Consider the following 20,638-nt stretch of genomic DNA (forward strand, 5'->3'; position numbering starts at 1 on the left):
AGAAGGGAGGAGGGTTTCCTTTCTTCATATTCCCAGTACATGGCATAGTGCTTGACATATAATAGGCACTTAATAAGTTCTAGTTGACTGGCTGATAATATATTTTTGAATAAACCAATGACACACAATTTATTAATACAAGTCTGAGACCTCTGATTGTTATTCCAGTAGTGATTTTTCTCTTCTTTGCATTCAGAGAAACCTAGAATATTAGAGCCAAAAGGAACCATAGAAATCCCTGAGTTTAACCCCATCATTTTATAAATACAGAAACTGAGATCCAAAGGCGTGAGCTAATGAGGCCTAAAGTCACACAGCATGTTAGCGGCAGAGGCAAGACTAGACAGGCCTTGGGTCTCCTGAATCTCAGTCTAATATTTCTTCCTACAACGCAAGGTCAGCAAGGTCTAATTGTGCAAAATCGTGTATTTTCCTTCTAATAAAACTGTGAGCCAAGTTAGTTGCACTTCTGAACATCAAGAAGTGAACCACACTTGACCGGCATAAGTAAGTTTAGCAGTTATGAAAAAGAAAACCATACTCCTTCTATTTTCTTGCCTCTATTCTTAGTCTCTACCCATTATTGACTGACAAGGTGCTGAAGTTCAAATCTGTTCATTTGTTTCAGTAGTAGTCGACTTTTTGTGATCCCATTTGGGGTTTTCTTGGCAGAGATACTGGAGTGGTTTGCCATTTCCTTCTCCAGCTCATGTTACAGATGAGGAAACTGAGGCAAACAGGGTTAAGTGACTTGCCCAGGGTCATCCAGCTAGTAAGTGTCTGAAGCCAGTTGTGAACTCAGGAAGATGAGTCTTCCTGACTCTAAAACCAGTCCTATCTGCTGTGCCACCTAGGTGCTCTGTTGCTTAAAAAATTTGTCACAAAGTTGTGATAAGGACTAAATAAGAGTGTATATATCCGAACTCTTTAATGAATAAGTTCTTTAATTAACTTCAGAGGAATATAGGTACTTGAGTGTTAGATGAAGGAAATGACACCACACCAGAGACATATTGTGAGCAACTTGGAGAATCAATCATTTCCCTTGAGTCTAAGTTTCAAAGAAGTAAGCCATCCAGCAAATTGAGAAATATAAGTTCATGTTTGAGAGTTGGACGCAATTGTGGAAGGAGATAGAGCCCTGCGCATGCACCAGAGGACAGCAAATTGAAGGAGGGCATATTCTCTCCTTTCCGTCCACTTGGTCATATCATTAGAGCTATTGGGCCAATGGGAGATGTTGCATCCAGTAGGGAGCAGAAACACACACTCCATGCAGACATGGATAGACAATCACCTGAGGGAGGAAACAGCTTCAAAATCTTTGCTACTCTGATCAATACAGTGATCCATGACAATTCCAAAGGACTCATAACAAAAAATCCTACCCATTGCCAGAGAGAGAGAGAGAGAGGGAAAACTGATGAACTCTGAAGACTGAGGCATAGTTTTTCACTTTATTTTTCTTGCTTTTTTTTTTTTGCAACATGGCTAATTTGTAAATATGTTTTGCATGACTTCATTTCTATAACAGTATCATACTGCTTGTCTTCTCAATGGGTAGGGTAAGGAGAGAATTTGGAACTGAAAGTTTTTAAATGTGAAGAAAAAAAAGATACTCCACAATAGAGAAAGCAGACAGCTCTGAACTCAAAAAAGAAGCAAAGTCTGGGGGCCCAGCTGAGCTGCCTGTCCAAGAGAAATGTGATACTTAAGGGAAACTGCATTAGAACTCCAAACAGAGAAAGGATTTCCAGTTCCTACAGCACCAGGAGTTGTGAGCTACCTTTGTCACACCTGTACATGTGTCTCAGTGCCATTGTACTCTAAATTTGAGCCCAGTCTTACAACAGATGCTGTATTTGTAGGACAGAACACTCCAGGCTTAAGGAGGTGTGGGAATTTTTTTCCTCCAACTCTTATTACTACACCATCTTGGCAAATATTTTTGCTAAAAGCTAATTGTCTACTGGCTGGTTGTTCTGACACACTTGTTGGGACTTATGGGTTATAGTAGTAGGACTGGCCACTTACAGGTTTACCCCCTAGAACCTAAGACAGCAGTGATTCTCTGCAGACCTACCCTGAAGTGTGAGTTGGGAAATAGATCAAAGCAGATGTTATACAAGAAAATATTGAAAGTTTCAGAGCATATGTGTGTATATGTTGTGTGTGTATATATATTTATATATGTATATATGTGTGTAAGTAGTTATGTCTATATATGTATATAGGTGTATGTGTGTATATATATACACACTTCCATACATACACACATCTCCACATTCAATTTTAGCCTTCTTGGGGGAGGGGTAGGAAGGAGAAAAAACGAACAAAGTAAAAAGTGCATAGCAGAGGACAAAACAAAACTTACAAGGAAGCAAAGAAAAGATGGACAGCTCTGAACACAATGTATAGTATTTATTATATAGGCTTTCTTGAAATGGAAATTTATTGCTGTATATTTTGAATCCTCTCTTATGTTCTGCTGTGCACATGGCAATGCTTTTTTTCGTTTTCTTATTTCGTGTTTAAGTTTTAGCATTTAAGTTTATAATATATTTCTTTTCTTATTGTGTATTTAAGTTTAAAATCAATAAAAGAAAGTTTCAGAGCAACATCAGAAGAGATAGAACAATACACCGACCATAACTATAAAAAGCCATAACAGAGCCAGAGGTAGGCATGAAAGGGGAGACAGAGCAAACATATTGCTGTTTGTTAATTTCATAGGATCATAGGCTTAGGTCTGGACATCATCTAATCCATTAGCCCTCATTTTACATATGGGAAAACAGGTCTAGAAAAGTGAGAGGACTTACCCAGGGTCACATAGCTAGTAAATGGATTCAAACCCATGACCACTGATTCCAAATCCAGGCTTCTACTTTTTCAAATGTCAACCACACTCTGTTAGGGAATTTTTCGTATGATTTTGTCTCTTATTTTACATGTTCCTTTGATGATCTTTTTTGTTTATGGTTATTAAGTACCTCATAAAAAATTAGTTTTTTTAAGAAAAGGAACTGAGACTTTAGCTGACTGAAGGAGAGTCTTCTTTGACACTGTTTTTCCATCTATCCCACCTCTGACAAAAGGCAGCAGAAATGTACTCAACTGAGAGCGCCTGAAGTATGGCTGTCATCCACTGTCCAAAAAATGCCACATGGTGCCATAGTGCAGCTATCATGTCCAAAGGACCAAAATATGGGGAGTATTCCATCTAGGAACTATTGGGTGGCAAGCAGGGATTAGGGGAGGGAGAGCCAGGGTTATCACTTCTGGTGTACAGGTGTGTGCCTGGCCTAGACCATCTCCATCATACTCTCTCTGGGTCTGTCATGTTGTCAAAAAGAGGTTGCCACCAGCACCTGTTACCCAGTAGTATCATAACAGAGAGGGGAAGGGGAAGCTTTACCTGCCTGGCCAACTCACTCAGCTGCCAGTAGTGCCCTGGGGCTTTGTTTTCTTATTGGCAAAATTGGGGAGGAGGGAAAAGGGAAAATGACCTCTGAGGGCTGTCCCAGCTCTAATATTGTGTGTTTCAATAAGATAACTAGCCTCTGGCTCTATCCTGAATACCGATATATCCTATTCTAAATCATATAATCAGAACCAACCCAACGTGGGGACTAAGTAGGTAACGACCTGTAGAGGATTAATGAGGACCCCTTTAAGGCTCCTAGAAAATCAGAAACAACTTCCTTCCTCTTCCAGTTTCTAAAAGTGTTTGAAAGCCTTACTATTAGAAGTTCTCCTTTGGCTCAAGGCATTGAAGGCATTCAATATGTTAATGTAGAAGGAGTTGTTGTTCAGTCATGTCTGACTCTTCATGACTCCATTTGGAACTTTCTTGGCAGAAATACGGGAGCGGGTTGTCATTTCCTTCTCCAGCTCATTTTACAGATAAGGAAACTGAGGCACACACATTAACCCTTTGACATCCATTGGTTTATCAGATTAGCTAACTACCACCTAGCAAATAAAAGGGAATGCATTACCTTGAGGAAGTTTCAACTGAGGAGAAAAGGTCAAAGAATACAGGGTAGGAAAAATTCCCTGGGTGAGGGTCTTCATAGGGGTGATACCTGGGCCTAGGTACCTAAAGGAAAAAAGGACAACAGCAAAATCAAAAGGCAGGAAGATCCGAAAGGGAAGAGGAATGGAGAGGGAAGCCTGAGGATAAAAGTTGCCTTCTTCGCGCTTTTGCCCAGGACCAGCCCCATGTGTAAAATCTTCTCTTTTGCCAGGTTCACAGGGCCCAGGTGTATACGAGCGAGCCGCCTTGATGCTTGTGGCTCACAAGAGAAGGCAGCCCTCAGGGCTTTGTAATTTGATAGCTACAGACTGTCTGATATCAGGTCCCAGCCTATCAATAGCATCTGATCCAGCAAAGCCTGGGAGAATTGATCCTCATTTCTCCACTCCCTGCAGGTTCCTCCCTGAGTATACCCACTCTGTGATTTCAACTATTCTGGAGAAGCATAATTTTGGCACAACGAGATAAAAGTGTCCCCAGGGCCCCTCCCTTCCATTTCCCCCTATTTTTCATATTAGTCAAGAAACTCCCTTCTCTGTCACTATATCTGCACAAGCCTGAAGTCTTTGATTAAATTATAAAGGAAGATTTTCACTTTCACCCTTAGAACAAAAGAATGTCAGCAGGAAGGAACCTCAGAGATTAACCCTTTTATTTCACAGATGGTAAAACTGAAACTCAGAGAGGTAAGAAGACTTACCCAAAGTCCAAGGGGACTTAGCCCATGGAAGATGCTCGGACCCAGGTACGATACCCTTCCCAATCCCAGTGACTCACATTTTTTCTGTGCCTCATAACAATTTCTGGCACCTTATTAGTATAAAAGTAGTACAAAATCCCTCCATAATTAATTAAGGGCAAATCTCTGGGTTCTCAGACCACTGCTCTTATCATTCCATCATTTGTAGGTGCTAGTCTAGGATTAAAATATTTTTTTTAAGTTGAAAACAAATTTGAGACAAATGGAATGAGGTAGCCTATGAAAATAGGTCCTATATCCCAGGTCATTCACGTAAGGGATCCTGGCAAAACAGTTGTGCAAGATCTGAACAACCAGTATCTTAGTCATGTGTTAAATCTATAGGGACCACACAACACCATGAGCATTTTGCTAAATGGGCTGGTCGCATATTCTAGGTTGCAGTGCCTGATCAAATAGGCAAGTAAAATGACTGGGTTAATAATAAGCTGGGTTAATTGTGATGAATGATATTATTCCAAATATTTTCTAGATTTTGGAAAAGCATAGGAACCTGCAGGAAAGCCCCGTCGCAGTCAAAAATATGTGGAGGTTATTGCTAAAAGAAAATCCCCAGGGCAGCTAGGTGGCACAGTGGCTAGAACACTGGCCCTGAAGTCAGGAGGACCTGAGTTCAAATCCAGCCTCAGACCAAACACTTGACACTTACTAGCTGTGTGACCCTGTACAAGTCACTTAACCCCAATTGCCAAAAAAAATCCCCAATTATACCAAAATCTTTTATAGTAGCATTTTTTTGTAGTAGCAAAGAACTAGAAAAAAATAAAAGCCCATCAATTAGAGGATGAGCTAAACTAATTATGGTCCATGAATGTTAATGGAATATTATTGTGCTATAAGAAACAATGAATATAATGATTACAGAGAAGCATAGAAAGACTTACATGACCTGATGCAGAGGGAAGTAAGTGGAACCAAATAAACAATATAGACACTGACTACAGCAAGATAAATTGAAAGAATAATGACCACAAAACAATAAAAAGTGAGTGTTGCAGAATTACAAAGAACAAGTATGACCTCAAAGAAAAGATGTCAGAAGACACCTTCATCCACACTCCTTTGTAGTGGTAGAAAGCCACAGGTATGGAACATTGCATGTATTCTCTCTTTCTCTCTCTCTGTCTCTCTCATTGATTAGTTTCACTACTTGTCCCCTATTTTTCCTTATTTTCTTCTATAAAATATTTTTTGTTACATGGGTGGGGGGGAGAGATACAGGGAGAAATACAAAGACAAATTATATCAATGAAAATATTTTTTTAAAAAACAAATGTTTTCCTTCTTTTTTTTTCATCATTTCATCACATATAAGAAGAGTCCTCTAAATTAGAGTGTTCACGTCCAAGCTGATATGTAATCAGTAAGCTTATCAGGTGCTTACTATGTACCCAACCCCACACTGCTCCACATAGTGGAGATGCAAAGCAGAAGCTCTGTCTGATGCCAAGGGGCTTTGAATATAGTTCAGCAAATGGGGCTGACATGAGGGTGGAAGAGAACAATATAAGACAGGATGTCATTGGATACTAAATCCTGTGATCTATACATCATAACATTTATGGGTTGTTGTTTTCTTTGATTTTGTTTTAAAAAAACCATATAAAAATATAAGTCTGGGAAATGAATTATCCTTCTGATGTTTCTCACATGTTTTCTAATGTCTGAGTCACTTAAAGGAAGACTTGCTGTTTCCTCAAAACTTTGAGATCACTCCCCTATATGTCCAGCCGTATTGATGAATATTGTTCAGAGGTGGGGAACCTGCAGCCTCAAGGCCACATGTGAACCTCTAGGTCCTCAAGTGTAGCCCTTTGACTCAATCCAAACTTCACAGAACAAATCCCCTTAATAAAAGGCTTTGTTCTGTAAAATCTGAACTCAGTCAAAAGGTTGCACCCGAGGACCTAGAAGGCCACATGTGGCCTTGAGGCCGCAGATTCCCCACCTCTGTTTTAGACAATTTAAAAAAACTGGACAGTATAAGGTCAGAATATTGCTGTGGTATAGGAAATGATGGACTTAGAAAAATAGGGAAAGACTTGGACCTATGAAGGAAGACATTATCCACCCTCAAAGAAACAGAGGATGAACAAGTATACATAGATGCATATGAATGTATATGTCTATATACATATATGATTATAAATATCTAAGTATATGTATGTGTATGTAAGTATGTGTATGTGTATATATGTTTGTGTGTATGTGTATGCATGTGTGACACACATAAATATAGCTGCACTTAAATGTAGCATTTTGGGGGGGAGAGGGGGAGGAAGGGGGGAAAAAGAACAAAGTAAAAGGTGCACAGCAGAGAATAAAAGAAAACATAAGGAAGCAAGGGAAAGATGAACAGCCTGGAATACAATATGTAGTATTTACTATATAGGCTTTCTTAAAATGGAAATTTATTGCTATATATTTTGAATCCTCTTTCATGTTCTGCTGTGCACATGGCAATGCTTTCCCCCCCCCCCTTTTTTTATTGTGTATTTAGGTTTTAGTACTTAAGTTTAAAATAAATTAATTAAAAATAAATAAATAAATAAAGCTTTGAGATTAAGCCTGAGTGGCCAGGAGTCAGTGTAGGATGGTCAAGGGAGTAAATGAGTACTTGCCTGGTGGGAGTGAGCAGATGGCCTAAAGTCCTGGAGGGAGAGAGAAGAGCAGAAGGGCCCATCCGTCTCTGGAAGCTTAGCTTTTGATCTGGTTATGGAGAAATTTGACCTAACTTGCTTCATGAAGGTTTTTTTTGTTCTTCTAAGGATCACATGCAGAGAATCAGAAGTAGGTTGGAATGGATGTGGCTTTACTCCAGGACACCATTTCCTAACATTGTATGTTTCTAGAGGGTAATCAGCCTCAGACTATATCCCAGCATAAAATATTCAGATAAGCAGAACCAACCCTTTGTGTAGGCTAGTAGACGATGTCCTGCGTGATATAAATAAGGGACTAATGCCTTCCTCCTACAGAGTGTGCTTCCTCTTTGTGGCCACTACAGCCTCCATGTTTCATCTCCTGGAGGTGGATCCTCTGTTGGCCTGAGCCAACACAACAGTGTCTTTTCTCTATAGTGTCCTTCTTCTAGGCTTGCCTTCAAATCTGACCTCAGATGCTTACTAGCCGTGTGACCTTGAGCGAGTCACTTAACCTCTGTTTGCCTCAGTTTCTCCAACTGTAAAATGAGGCTAATAATAACACCTACCTCCCAGGGTTTTTGTAAGGATAAAATGAAATTATGTTTATAAAGTGCTTAGCACAGTGCCTGGTGTTATATAAATACTACGTATTATTATTTAGAAGCATCTGGTAGCACAATTGAGAGAGCGCTGGGGCCTGGAATCAGGAAGAGCTGAGGTCAAATCCAACCCCATATATTTACTAGCTGTGTGACCATGGGCAAGTCACTTCACTTCTGTTTGCCTCAGTTTCCTTAACTGTCAAATGGAGATAATAATAGCACCTATCTAGCAGGGTTGTTGTAAAGATCAAATAAGATTATATTTTAAAAGTGCCTAGCACAATACCTGGCACACAGTAGGTGCTACATAAATGCTTATTCCTCTTTCCTCTTCTCCTTCCATTCCCTCCAAATCCCAACAGCAGCAAGGTCAAACTGCTCCCTATCTCAGTGTGGCTATCTCATGGACAACTGTCTTCTATGCTACCCTCTCTCCCAAATGTTTTTGTCTCAAGTGAAAAAATAATGTCTAGTTGAAGTTGTATTCACACTGATGATAAAAAAATCTCTTCTCCGCAAGCTCTCAGGGAAATGCATTTAAGAGTAGTGGTCAGTACTAACCTTTCTTGTTCTTCTGTATGACTCTTTTCCTTGACCCAATGAAAAGACCTCCCCTAAGTCAATCAGTCATTCAGTAATCATTGATTGAGCAACTTCTCCATGCAGAGCACCACATTACAAGCTGAGGCTACAAAGACAAAGAATTAAACATTCCCTGCTCTCAAAGAGTTTACGTTCTGCCCTCTCCTTATCAGGAGGTTAAAAAAAAAAGGGAAGCTAAGAGTTAATAATTTCTTCCCTTTAATGAAAGTCTACCATCTTTAGTGAGATGACAGAGTCAATGCCTGGGGTGGAGATAAGAGCTGCTACTGCAGGCGAGGGTCTTCCAGGGCAAGGACTTACATTTGACTTTTTCACTTTCTGAATCTCATATCTGTTGCTTAGAAGTGAATAATATAAAATGTTGAAGCTAGAAGGAATCTTGAAGATTGCCTAACTCAACCCCATCCTTTTACTGATGGGAAAACTAAGACTCAAAAGGGGAAATGATTTACTCAAGGTCACACAGTGACAGTAGCAGAGCCAAGATTCCAACCTAGGGTTTCCGATTCCAAGTCCAATTTTACTGTTGCCATATTTTCATTAGACTATGAGCTCATTAAGGGCAAAGACTACTTCAATTTTGTCTTTGTATCCCCAGTACCTATCACAGGTACTGTGATATATGTCTGGCACACAGTAGGTACTTAATAAATGCTTTTGGATTGATTGGCTGCACCCTGCCTTGTCATATCTCATTTTGTCCTTACAATAACTCTATCATGGAGCTAAGGTAGGTATTATTATCCCTACCTGACAGATTCCTCCTATCTCCCATCTAACTGGTTCCTCATCTGAGAATTGGAGGGATTAAATGATTTGACTAAGTTACGTAATAAATGAATTATAGAATAGATTGTAGACTCCTTGAAAGCAAATACTTCTTTTTATTTTTGTCTTTGTATCACCAGTATATGGCATGGAACTTTGCACAAATAGGTGCTTAATAAATCTTTGTTTAAATTGAGCTAGAACCAAATCCCAATTCTCCCTTGTCCCTGCCTGCCCGGAGAGTCCAGTTGGTTGGCTACAAACAAACTTTTCTTCAAAATAGGAGTGACTGGATTTCTTGATCTATCATCTATTCTGCAGCCAGATATGTATTCCTTGCAATCACTGGACCCTGAGAAAGACAAACAATGAAGGGTGTGGCTCCTCCTGGCCATCACCCTCAATTCTAATAAGGATGGGAAGATAGTCAGGCTGCAATATCTGCCACTCCATTAATTACCAGGGTTGATTTAGTTTATCTGATTTTCTAGATAGATATGTCCCATTCTTCGGCCACCCTTCCTTTTTTTACTTCTTAAAACTAAGATTTTGAAGAGGACATATGTCTTTGGGGGAGAACTACTCTTCTCTAGCCAAAGGTACATATGATATGCTGGACCATTGCCAGGCATCATGACTCTTGTCTTGCCACTGAACTCCAGTGACTCTGGAGAAGAGAGTGAGGCTGATGACTTTGTGTAGCTCTGCTACAATTCACTTACAAGCCAAGACATCACCCTCGTGATTTCATTTGTCCTGTTTGAGAAAAAAGGATGAACAACAACACACTCCCTAATGTGTGGGGGAAAGAGAGGAAGGAATCCATTCATCAGCAATAACCTAGTGAACATTTAAGAAATACTTCTTGGCTGGTGGATGGATTGATTCATTCTCCTCTATTTCCCACATAATAGGGAGTGGAAGATGATGGCCAGAAGGAGAAGTTGCAGTTCAAGTATCTGGTGTTAGGGGCACAAAGACAAAAATGAGATGGGCCTTGACTTCAAGGAGCTTGCATTCAGTGGAGGAGGAAACATTTACAAGAATGCACAATGTGATTTTGAGTGGGAGGTACTAACTTGGAAGGGATCAGGAACTTGGGTTGGAAAAAAATTATCTTTATTTTCAATAATCTTTTATTTCCTTTGTGGGCCTATGTATTTCATTTTACAGATTTAAAAATCTTATTCTGAGAAGCGGTCTGCAGGCTTCACCACACTGCCAGAGGAGTCCAAAACATAAAAAAAAGGTTAAGAACTTCTATGGTAAAAAAAAATAATGCCTTAATAGTAGTTGTGACAGGATATGTCTCCTAAGGGTGAGAAAGTGCCGGGTAGGTAGGGGTAACTGTGTGTCTGTGAGTGTGAGCGTGCACCTGCACACATGTAGGAGGGCTAGTGGGAGTTTCTATAGCTCCCTGAGTCATCCCACAGAGCTGCCCATGCCAGTTGGAAAGCCATGTGAATTGGGGTTAGAGAAGAGGTGTTAAGTATGGTTCTGAATTGGCAGAGATAAGGACACCTATTGACACCCATCTGCTCAAATCCTCTAGATGCTTTGCTATGATTGCCAGCTTTCCCCCATGATTTCAGATTTGTATTCACAGTCCCTCCGATTAATGCCAAAAGCAAGTAATGCCAGCAGTTCCTTCATAGCTCCATTCTGTCAGTCTCTCATACCCTCCTTTCCTTACATACCCTCTGGCTTTCTTATTCGTTTGCTCTTCTTGGGACACCAGAGAGATAGTTTTGGTCATGGAAAGCAGAACAGGGAGGAGCCATCTGAGTTTCTGTTGGATAAATTCAAAGTGAAGTATGTAATTTGGTACTTTACTTCATGGATTCAGCAGCTGTCCAGATGCAGGCAATTTGGAGTTTGGTGTGGCTGGAATTTCTAAGAGCCCTAAAAAAGAGCTTGTTATTTTAGACTCAGCCATGCCAGAGCATTTTGGTACCAGTGCCGAGACTGTATAAAAAGAAGTTGAGAAGTTTTGAGGTTTGGTTTTGTTTTTTAATAAGTAGAGTCTTTGATGCTACACAAATAATTTGGTTGGGCTGTGTGGACTTCAGAGTTTGTGCCTGAGTTCCTCTTATGCGGATAGCTTTCTATTTGAGGGTAGGCTAGCGATATCTTTGGAAGGATTTTGAGATTCTTTGTACTCTGCTGTAGGATTTGAGATAGCACTGTCAGTCTGGTTTGCTCTCTTCCCATACCCACAGAACACAGACCTCTGCTGCTTGCGGTGATTAGAAACCTGGTGAGCTTTACAAATAGGTGAGATAGGGCCCTTTGTGGTATGATTACAGAGACTCTGGAAAAGCCTGCCCTAACTCTTCTGTCTCCCCAAATCTCCCTTGCTTGCTTAACTTCCTGTACTAGGAAAGAGAGCCTTTAATTTCATGGAAGACAGGAAGATCTGTCATTTCCTTTTCCTCTACCCACATGCCACGACTCATCCAAGACTTGGTAGGGACACCGAGGTTCTGACCTGTCCTGGGACACATTAGCCAGTAAACAAAAGTGGGATTTGGATCCAAGTTTTCTTGTCACCAAGCCCGGCACTATTGCCTGTAGCAAGCTGCCTCCTAATTTCTCTACAATATACATAAGAGAAGTAACACCAAGAATTTCAACTTTTCCACACTATGGTGTAAGGACTAATAGAGGGAGAGAACAGAACAGGAGGATATGTCAATAGTGAAGAATGTAGCAAGTGGCAGGGTTGGAGAAAAGAGCTAAAGATAAATAAAGATGTAGGGGATAAAAAGTTGGGGAAACCCTCCCTTAACTCATTAGTTTGTTTAAGAGTAATTCCACTTAGGATAGAGCTCTGGTCTTGGAGTCAGGAGGACCTGAGTTCAAATCTGACCTCAGACATTTGGCACTTACTAGCTGTGTGACCCTGGGCAAGTCACCTAACTTTGATTGCCTCACCAAAAAGAAAAAAAAAATTTTGAAAAAAAAAAAGAGTAATTCTATTTAGAGGAATAGAAGGGAAGGGAAGGATGGATGTAAAGGGAGAGGTAAGCATTCGAAACAGGAGAGTGAAATCAAAATAGCCAGAACAGGAGTGTGTCTCCCCTCATTTCACCTCAAACACAGCTGCTCACAGTCATGGGACCCTTATCACCACCTCCCCACCTGCAGGTTCAGACTGAAGCCCGTTTTTTTTTTTCTAACATAGCAGCTCAAATTCCTACTAACTGCCTTGAGTGCAGAGTTCCTTTGAAGCCTGACTGGAAGGTGAGGAGGCCTACCAGGTGCGTTTTTATATGACTTCCGGCTCATGGGCTTCAGAGAGGGGGTAGGACAGAGGCAAAGCCCGAAACAGAATCTCTGTGGCATTTAAAGGGTCCTCCTGCTTCTTACCTAGGACTTAACTACAATCCAAATGAAGGTCATTAGCTTTTTCATCAGTGTTTTCGGTTTTTCCGAGCTGGCTAGGGGCTGCGGCAAAGGCCAGCTGCTCATGCCTCAGGACTCCCTCCCCTATTTCCACAATATTCCCGCCCCCACCCCAACAAATCCCCACCTGTTCTACACTAGAAGAAAGGGGCTTTTCAGCTTGCACCTGTTGTCTAAGCAAAGTCTGTGTGAGCCAGAGGGCGAAATTGGGAGCAGGCACTCACTCCCCTGATTCCTCCCCCCTGGGGTGGGGAACGTGTTTCTTACAAAAAGTGGCGTTTACAAATGCAGCCCGCTTTACGTGTAATAGACCCTGCTGATGTATTCTCCCCTGCCCTCCCCATGCTTTGCTTGCCCTCCTAGCTCGAGAAAGGAGGAATGGTGACAGCTTGACAAGGGCCAGGACATGTGACGGACACCAAAACTGGGCAGGAGCCAAGGGCAGGGACGTTTTCCGTGGGACCCCGCTGTATTTCCCTAGTGCCTACCCACGCCGCCTTCCACCCACGAGGCTAGCCTGGAAACACCTGCAAAATCTTTCATAGGGCCCAAAAATCTGGGCTTGACACATGCTGCCCCTATGTGTGTTTGCTCTCTCTCTCTCTCTCTCTCTCTCTCTCTCTCTCTCTCTCTCTCTCTCTCTCTCTCTCTCTCTCTCTCTCTCTCTCTCTCTCTCTCTCTCTCTCTCTCTCTCTCTCTCTCTCCCTCTCTCTCTCTCTCTCTCTCACACACACACACACACACACACACACGACTGTGAAGGAGAAGACAGAAAAACAAGAAAAAACAGATATGACACCTCTAAGAGCACAGCAGCCTGGAGACATGATGTGTAGCTTGGGGCCCAATAGCCCCACTCACTTCTGTAGGTCCTAAGGATATAACTGTTATAACACATTATGATTTTTCATGTTCATAATGATATGCCTGAGTGAAAAAAAAATAGTCAAGCAATGTCTGTTTAAGATGACAGCTAAGTGTGTAATATATCTTAGAACAATTCACAAAAATTCTAAATATCTGTTAAAAAAAAAAAGTTTGCTGCCCTTCTGCCCTTTGGAAACCTCAGCTAGACAGAATGCTACCTTTCTCAATGCTTTCATTTACTATATGACCTTAAGCAAATCACTTAACCCCTCAAGGCTTCAGTTTCCTTATCTGTAACACGAATATTTAGCTTTAGGTGACCCTAAGATCCCTTCCAGTTCCTAATCTATCGCCTTATGCTCCCTAAATTTCCAAATAGTTTAAGTTTGACTGAATTGGCATCCTTGGACATAGGGAGACTCAGTTCTCCTGAGCTGCAACACCTGGTTTGTTCCAGGTTGGGGGAGACAATTCCCCCAAAGATGGCACACTGGCCCCTTCCCTCCCTCTCTAGGCTTATCTCACTGGGCCACCCCCATCCAAGCATCATGCTTCCAATCCACTCCGAAGTTCAAAAGTCCAGGTTATAGGAACAGAGAGGTATGTTTTCACCCTTATTACCCCTTCTCCTGAACATCCCTGGGGGCTGGGCTTTGAATTCCCTTTTATAGATGGTACTAATAAAGTTCATGTAGCCAAATATGACCCCCCCCATCCTTCCTAGCCTAGAGGATTAGCCTCTAGATAGTTCTTTGGTGTGAGAGAAGGAATACAACAATTAGGAGTTCTATGTTGTTGTTGTTTTTCCTGTTGCTCTTCACCCCTCTTAGGCCCAGCAAGCCAAGCCAAACACTACCTCTTGCCCCAGCCAGTCTAGACCAAGGCTATGGCTATTGAGGATCCTTTGAAACTGCTGGTGACTTCCAGTGCCAAGATGGTGGAGTGAGGAAGGAACCCTCTGAAGCCCTCCCAAATTCTCCTCCAAAGAACTAGAGAACCACCTCAGAATTTATTTAGGAGAAGGAAAGCAGTTTACCAGCCCTGCAGGAAAGGCCTGTCTCACTGGGATGGGAGGGGAGCAAGCAGCTGCAGCCAGACTCACAGCAGCCAGCAAAGCTCCAAGCCTGGAGCAATCCATCAGTGAGGCCTTGCCATCCTGCAAAATAGCAGACCCCTACCCAAGTGAGCAGTCTGTGTAGCCCAGCAAGGCCCCACCCCAGGGACTCTACCTCAAGCACAAGCCACCAGCAAGGCCTTGACCTTATTGCTGACCAGTAGTGAAGCCCCACCTCTGGGCTGGCCAACAGCCAGACACCACCCCCGGGGTCTACCAGCAGAGAGGCCCTGTTTTCATAGCAACCCAGAAGCAGGGCCCCACCCTAGGGGCAGACCTGCAACCAGATCCCTTCTCCAGGACCAGCCATCAGAAAGAACTTGTTACCATAGCAACCCAGCAGCAAGGCCCCACTCCTGGAACAGGCCAGCAGCTCACCCGTAAAACCAAAACAGATGGCAGAATGGATAAAAAATCCAGAATCCTACAATATGTTGTTTACAGGAAACACATTTGAAGCAGAGAAATACACACAGGTAAAGGTAAGGGACTAGAGCAGAATCTATTAGGCTTCAGCTGTAGCAAAGAAAGCAAGGGTCACAATCATGATCTCAGACAAAGCAAATGCAAAAATAGATCTAATTAAAAGAGACAAAGAAGGTAGCTATATCTTGCTGAAAGGTACCATAAACAATATAGTCATATTAATACTAAACATATATGTACCAAATGGTATAGCATCTAAATTTTTGAAGACATTGAATGAGTTACAGGAGGAAATAGATAATAAAACTATACTAGTGAGGGACCTCAACTTTCCCCTCTCAGAACTAGATAAATCTAACCAAAAAATAAACAAGAAAAAAGTTAAGGAGGTGAATAAAATTCTGGAAAATTAGATATGATAGATCTGAGGAGAAAATTGAATGGGAATAGAAAGGAACATACCTTTTTCTCAGCAGTACATGGCACCTACACAAAAACTGACCATGTATTAGGACATTAAAAACCTCAAACCAAAATGCAGAAAAGCAAAAATAGTAAACACATCCTTTTCAGATCATAATGCAATAAAAATTCCATTCAATAATGGACAATGGAAAGAGAGATGAAAAAATAATTGGAAATTAAATAATCTAATTCTAAAAAACAAGTGGGTCTAAGAACTAATCATAGAAACAATCAATAATTTCATTAAAGAAAATGACAATGAGACAACATGCCAAAATTTATGGGATGCAGCCAAAGCGGTATTCAGAAAGTGGTAGAGAAAATTTATATCTCTAATTGCTTACATCAATAAAATAGAGGAAAAGCAGATCAATGAACTGAGCATGCAACTAAGAAAAAAAGTTACAAAAACAACAAATTTAAAATCCCCAATTAAACACCAAACTGGAAATCCTCAAAATCAAAGGAGAAATTAATAAAATTGAAAGTAAGAAAACCATTGAACTAATAAATAAAACTAGAAGCTGGTTTTATAAAAAACAACAACAACAACAACAATAAACTAGATAAACCACTGGTTGATTTGATTTTAAAAAGGAAAGAAAAAAAATTACTAGTATCAAAAATGAAAGTGGTGAATTCACTGCCAATGAAGAAGAAATTAAGAAAATTGTTAGGAGCTATTTTGCCCAATTATATGCCAATAAATTTGGGCAATCTAAATGAAATGGATGAATATCTACAAAAATATAAATTACCCAGATTAACAGAAGAAGAAATAAAATACTTAACCCAATTTTAGAAAAAGAAATTGAACAAGCCATCAACGAACTTCCTAAGAAAAAATCTCCAGGATCAGATGGATTCACAAGTTAATTCTACCAAACATTTAAAGAACAGTTAATCCCAATACTATATAAACTATTTAGAAAAATGGAGTCCTACCAAATTCCTTTTACAAAGGAAATATGGTGCTGATACCCAAAACAGGAAGAGCCAAAACAGAGAAAGAAAATTATAGACCAATTTCTGTAATGAATATTGATGAAAAAAATTTCAATAAAATACTAGCAAAGAGATTACAGCAATATATCACAAGGATCATACAATATGACCAGGTGTGATTTATATCAGGAATGCAGGGCTGGTTCAATATTAAAAAAAAAAACTATCAGCATAATTGGCCATATCAATAACAAAGCCAACAGATATCATATGGTTCTCTCAATAGATGCAGAAAAAGCCTTTGACAAAATACAGCACCCATTCCTATTTGAAACACTAGAGAGTGTAGGAATAAATGGAGCTTACCTTAAAATGATACATAATATTAATCTAAAACCATCAAAAAGAATTACCTATAATGGAGAGAAGCTAAAAACCTTCCCAGTACAATTAGGGGTGAAGCAAGGATGCCCATTATCACCTCTATGATTTAATATTGTACTAGAAATATTAGCTATAGCAATATGAGAAGAAAAAGAAAGGAATTAGAATAGGCAATGAGGAAACAAAATTATCACCCTTTGCATATGATATGATGTTATACTTGGAAAATCCTAGAGAATCAACTAAAAAACTACTTGAAATTATTAACAACTTTAGCAAAGCTGCAGGATACAAAATAAACCCACATAAATCATCAGCATTTCTATATATTACCAACACAGTCCAGCAGCAAAAGAAAGGAAGAAAAATCTATTTAAAATAACTGTAGACAATTTAAAATACTTGGGAGTCTACCTGACAAGACAAACCCAGGAACCATATGAACACGACTATAAAACACTTTTCACACAAATAAAGTCAGTTCTAAACAATTGGAAAAATATTACTTTCTCATAGGTAGGTTGAGCCAATATAATAAAAAATGACAGTTCTACTTAAATTAATCTATTTATTCAGTGCCATACCAACCAAATTATCAAAAATTATTTCATAGAGCTAGAAAAATAACAAAACTCATCTGGAAGAAGAAAAGCTCAAGGATATCAAGGGAATCAAAGAGGAAAAAAAAACATGAAAGAAGGTAGTCTAGCCATACCAGATCTCAAACTGTATTATAAAATGGTAATTATCAAAATAATCTGGTTCTGGCTAAGAAATAGAGTGTTGGATCAGTGGAATAGATTAGGTACAAATTACATTATAGTAAATGACCATAGTAATCTAGTATATGATAAACCTAAAGATCCAAGCTTTTGGAACAAAAACTCATTTTTTGACAAAACTGCTGGGAAGACTGGAAAACAGTATGGCAGAAACAAGGCATAGACCAATATCTCACACCATATACCAAGACGAGGTCAAAATGGGCACATGGTTTACACATAAAGGTGATACCATAAGCTAATTAAAAGAGCATGGAATAGTTTATCTGTCAGATTTATGAATAAGGAAAGAATGTAGGACCAAAGAAGATATAGAGAGCATCACAAAATATAAAATAGATAATTTTGATCATATTAAATTTAAAATTTTTTGCACAAACGAAATTATAAGGAAAGCAGAAAACTGGGGAAAGTATTTGCAACAAGTAACTCTGATAAAGGCCTCATTTCTTAAATACATAGAGAACTGAGTCAAATTTATAAAAATACAAATCATTCCCCAATTGATAAATGCTTAAAGGATATGAACAGGTAGTTTTCAGGCAAAGAAATTGAAGCTATCTATAGTCATATGAAAAAATGCTCTAAATCACTATTGATCAGAGAAATGCAAATTAAAACAACTCTGAGGTACCACCTCACAACAATCAGAGTAGCTAATATGACAAAAAAGGCAAATGTTAGCTATTGGAGGGGATGTGGGAAAACTGGACACTAATGCACTGTTGGTGGAGTTGTAAACTGATCCAACCATTCTGTTTTTGTTTTTTGTTTTGTTTTGCTTTTTGGTAAAGCAATTGGGGTTAAGTGACTTGCTCAGGGTCACACAGCTAGTAAGTGTCAAGTGTCTGAGGTCGGATTTGAACTCAGGTCCTCCTGACTCCAAGACTGGAGTTCTATCTATCGTGCCACCTAGCTGCCCTGATCCCAACCATTCTGAAGGGCAATTTGGACCTATGTCCAAAGAGCTATAAAACTGTGCATACCCTTTGATCCAGCAACACTGCTGCTAGGGTTATTTCCCAAAGATATCAAAAAAAGGGAAAAGGACCTATTGATATAAAATTATTTATAGCATGTCTTTTTGTGGTGGCTAAGAATTAGAAAATAAAGGGGTGCCCATCAATTGGGGGATGGCTAAACAAACTGTTGTATGTGATTGTAATGGAATATTATTGTGCTATAAGAAATGACAAGCAGGATGATTTCAGAAAAAAACTGGAAAGACTTACATGAACTGATGCATAGTTAAGTGAATAGAACCAGGAGAACCTGGTACACAGTAATGGCAATACCTTTCAATGAAGAACTGTGAATGACTTCGCTATTCTCAGCAATACATTGATCCAAGACAATCCCAAAGGACGAATGATAAAGCATACTATCCACCTTCAGAGAAAGAATTATTGTTGATTGAATACAGACTGAAGCATGCTATTTTTAACTTTCTTTCATTTTTTTCTTTTATTCAGTTCTTATACAAAATGATTAATATGGAAATGTTTTATATGATTGCACATTTATAACCTACATCTGATTACTTACTGTCTCAGGGAAGAGGGAGTGGAGGGAAATAGGGAGGGAGGGATAGAATTTGGAACTCAACTTTAAATAAATGGAAAAAAAATTGGAAAAAAATAAAAAGAAGCTGCTGCTTAAACAAGAAGTTGATTTCCCATATGGAAACTTCTTGTCTCTTGTGGATTTTATGAAGCCTTCTAAATCTGTTTCTCATATATATAACATATATACATATTGTAATGTGTTTTTCCCAAAAAACATATATTATAATAAGGACCTGGTGTGCTTTACCCAAAATGAACTTGGTGGTGCTACATACCATTTTTGTTCTGGCTGTTTGGTCTCCTTTAGAGGATATGACTCCAGATCCTAGACTGACTTCTTTTGCCCTTCCTGGGGAGGAAAATCTCCAGCAACCACTGATGGCTACACATGACTCAAATTCACTCCAAATCAAGCCTGAATTTTCCCAGGAAAATAAACAATTATTTTTCAGTTGTTGTTCATTCATATTTCAGTCATGTCTCTGACTCTTCATGACCCCATTTGGGGTTTTCTTGGCAAAAATACTGGAGTGGTTTGCCATTTCCTTCTCCAGCTCATTTTACAGATGAGGAAACTTGAGGCAAATAGGGTTCAGTGACTTGCCTAAGGTCACACAGCTAGTAAGTGTCTGAGGCCGGATTTGAACTCAGGGAGATGAGTCTTCCTGACTTCAAGTACTCTATCTATTGCATCACCTAGCTGCCTGAAACAATTCTTAAATCCCATCAATCTAAGCGTTTTTCCTCCATCTTTCCAAGTATAATAGGAACATAGATCCAGAGATAGAAAGGACCTTGAGTCCAACCCAGAGAAGGGTATTTTACAGATTTATTTTACAAATAAGGAAACTGAGACCCAGAGAAGTTAAGTGAGTTGCCCAAGGTCATAGAGATAATAATCAATCAGTAAACATTTATTAAACATGTGCTAGATAGGCACGGTGCTAAGGTGCTAAAAGCTAGAGATACAAAAAGAGGCAGAAGACAGTCTTTGCTCTCAAGGAGCTTATAATCTAAATAGGCCGTGGCAGATTTTAACCCAAATCCTATGACTTCAGAGTCAATGCTATTCTCCATCAACAAAAACGTGCAATTCATTTAGCCAATCAGTTATTATTTATTGAGGCTTTACTCTTTATCCACTCATATATGAGGTGCCTTGAGGGATACAAAACATGAACCAGGGTTTCTGGACTCAAGGAGCTCACAATTTAGATGTGGAGACAAGACACACAGATATAACCTATTCTCCCCAGAAACCAAAGTGA

Source organism: Phascolarctos cinereus, unplaced genomic scaffold (genome assembly GCF_003287225.1).
Source record: "Phascolarctos cinereus isolate Bilbo 61053 unplaced genomic scaffold, phaCin_HiC Scaffold_3;HRSCAF=262, whole genome shotgun sequence".
NCBI classification, from domain to species: domain Eukaryota; kingdom Metazoa; phylum Chordata; class Mammalia; order Diprotodontia; family Phascolarctidae; genus Phascolarctos; species Phascolarctos cinereus.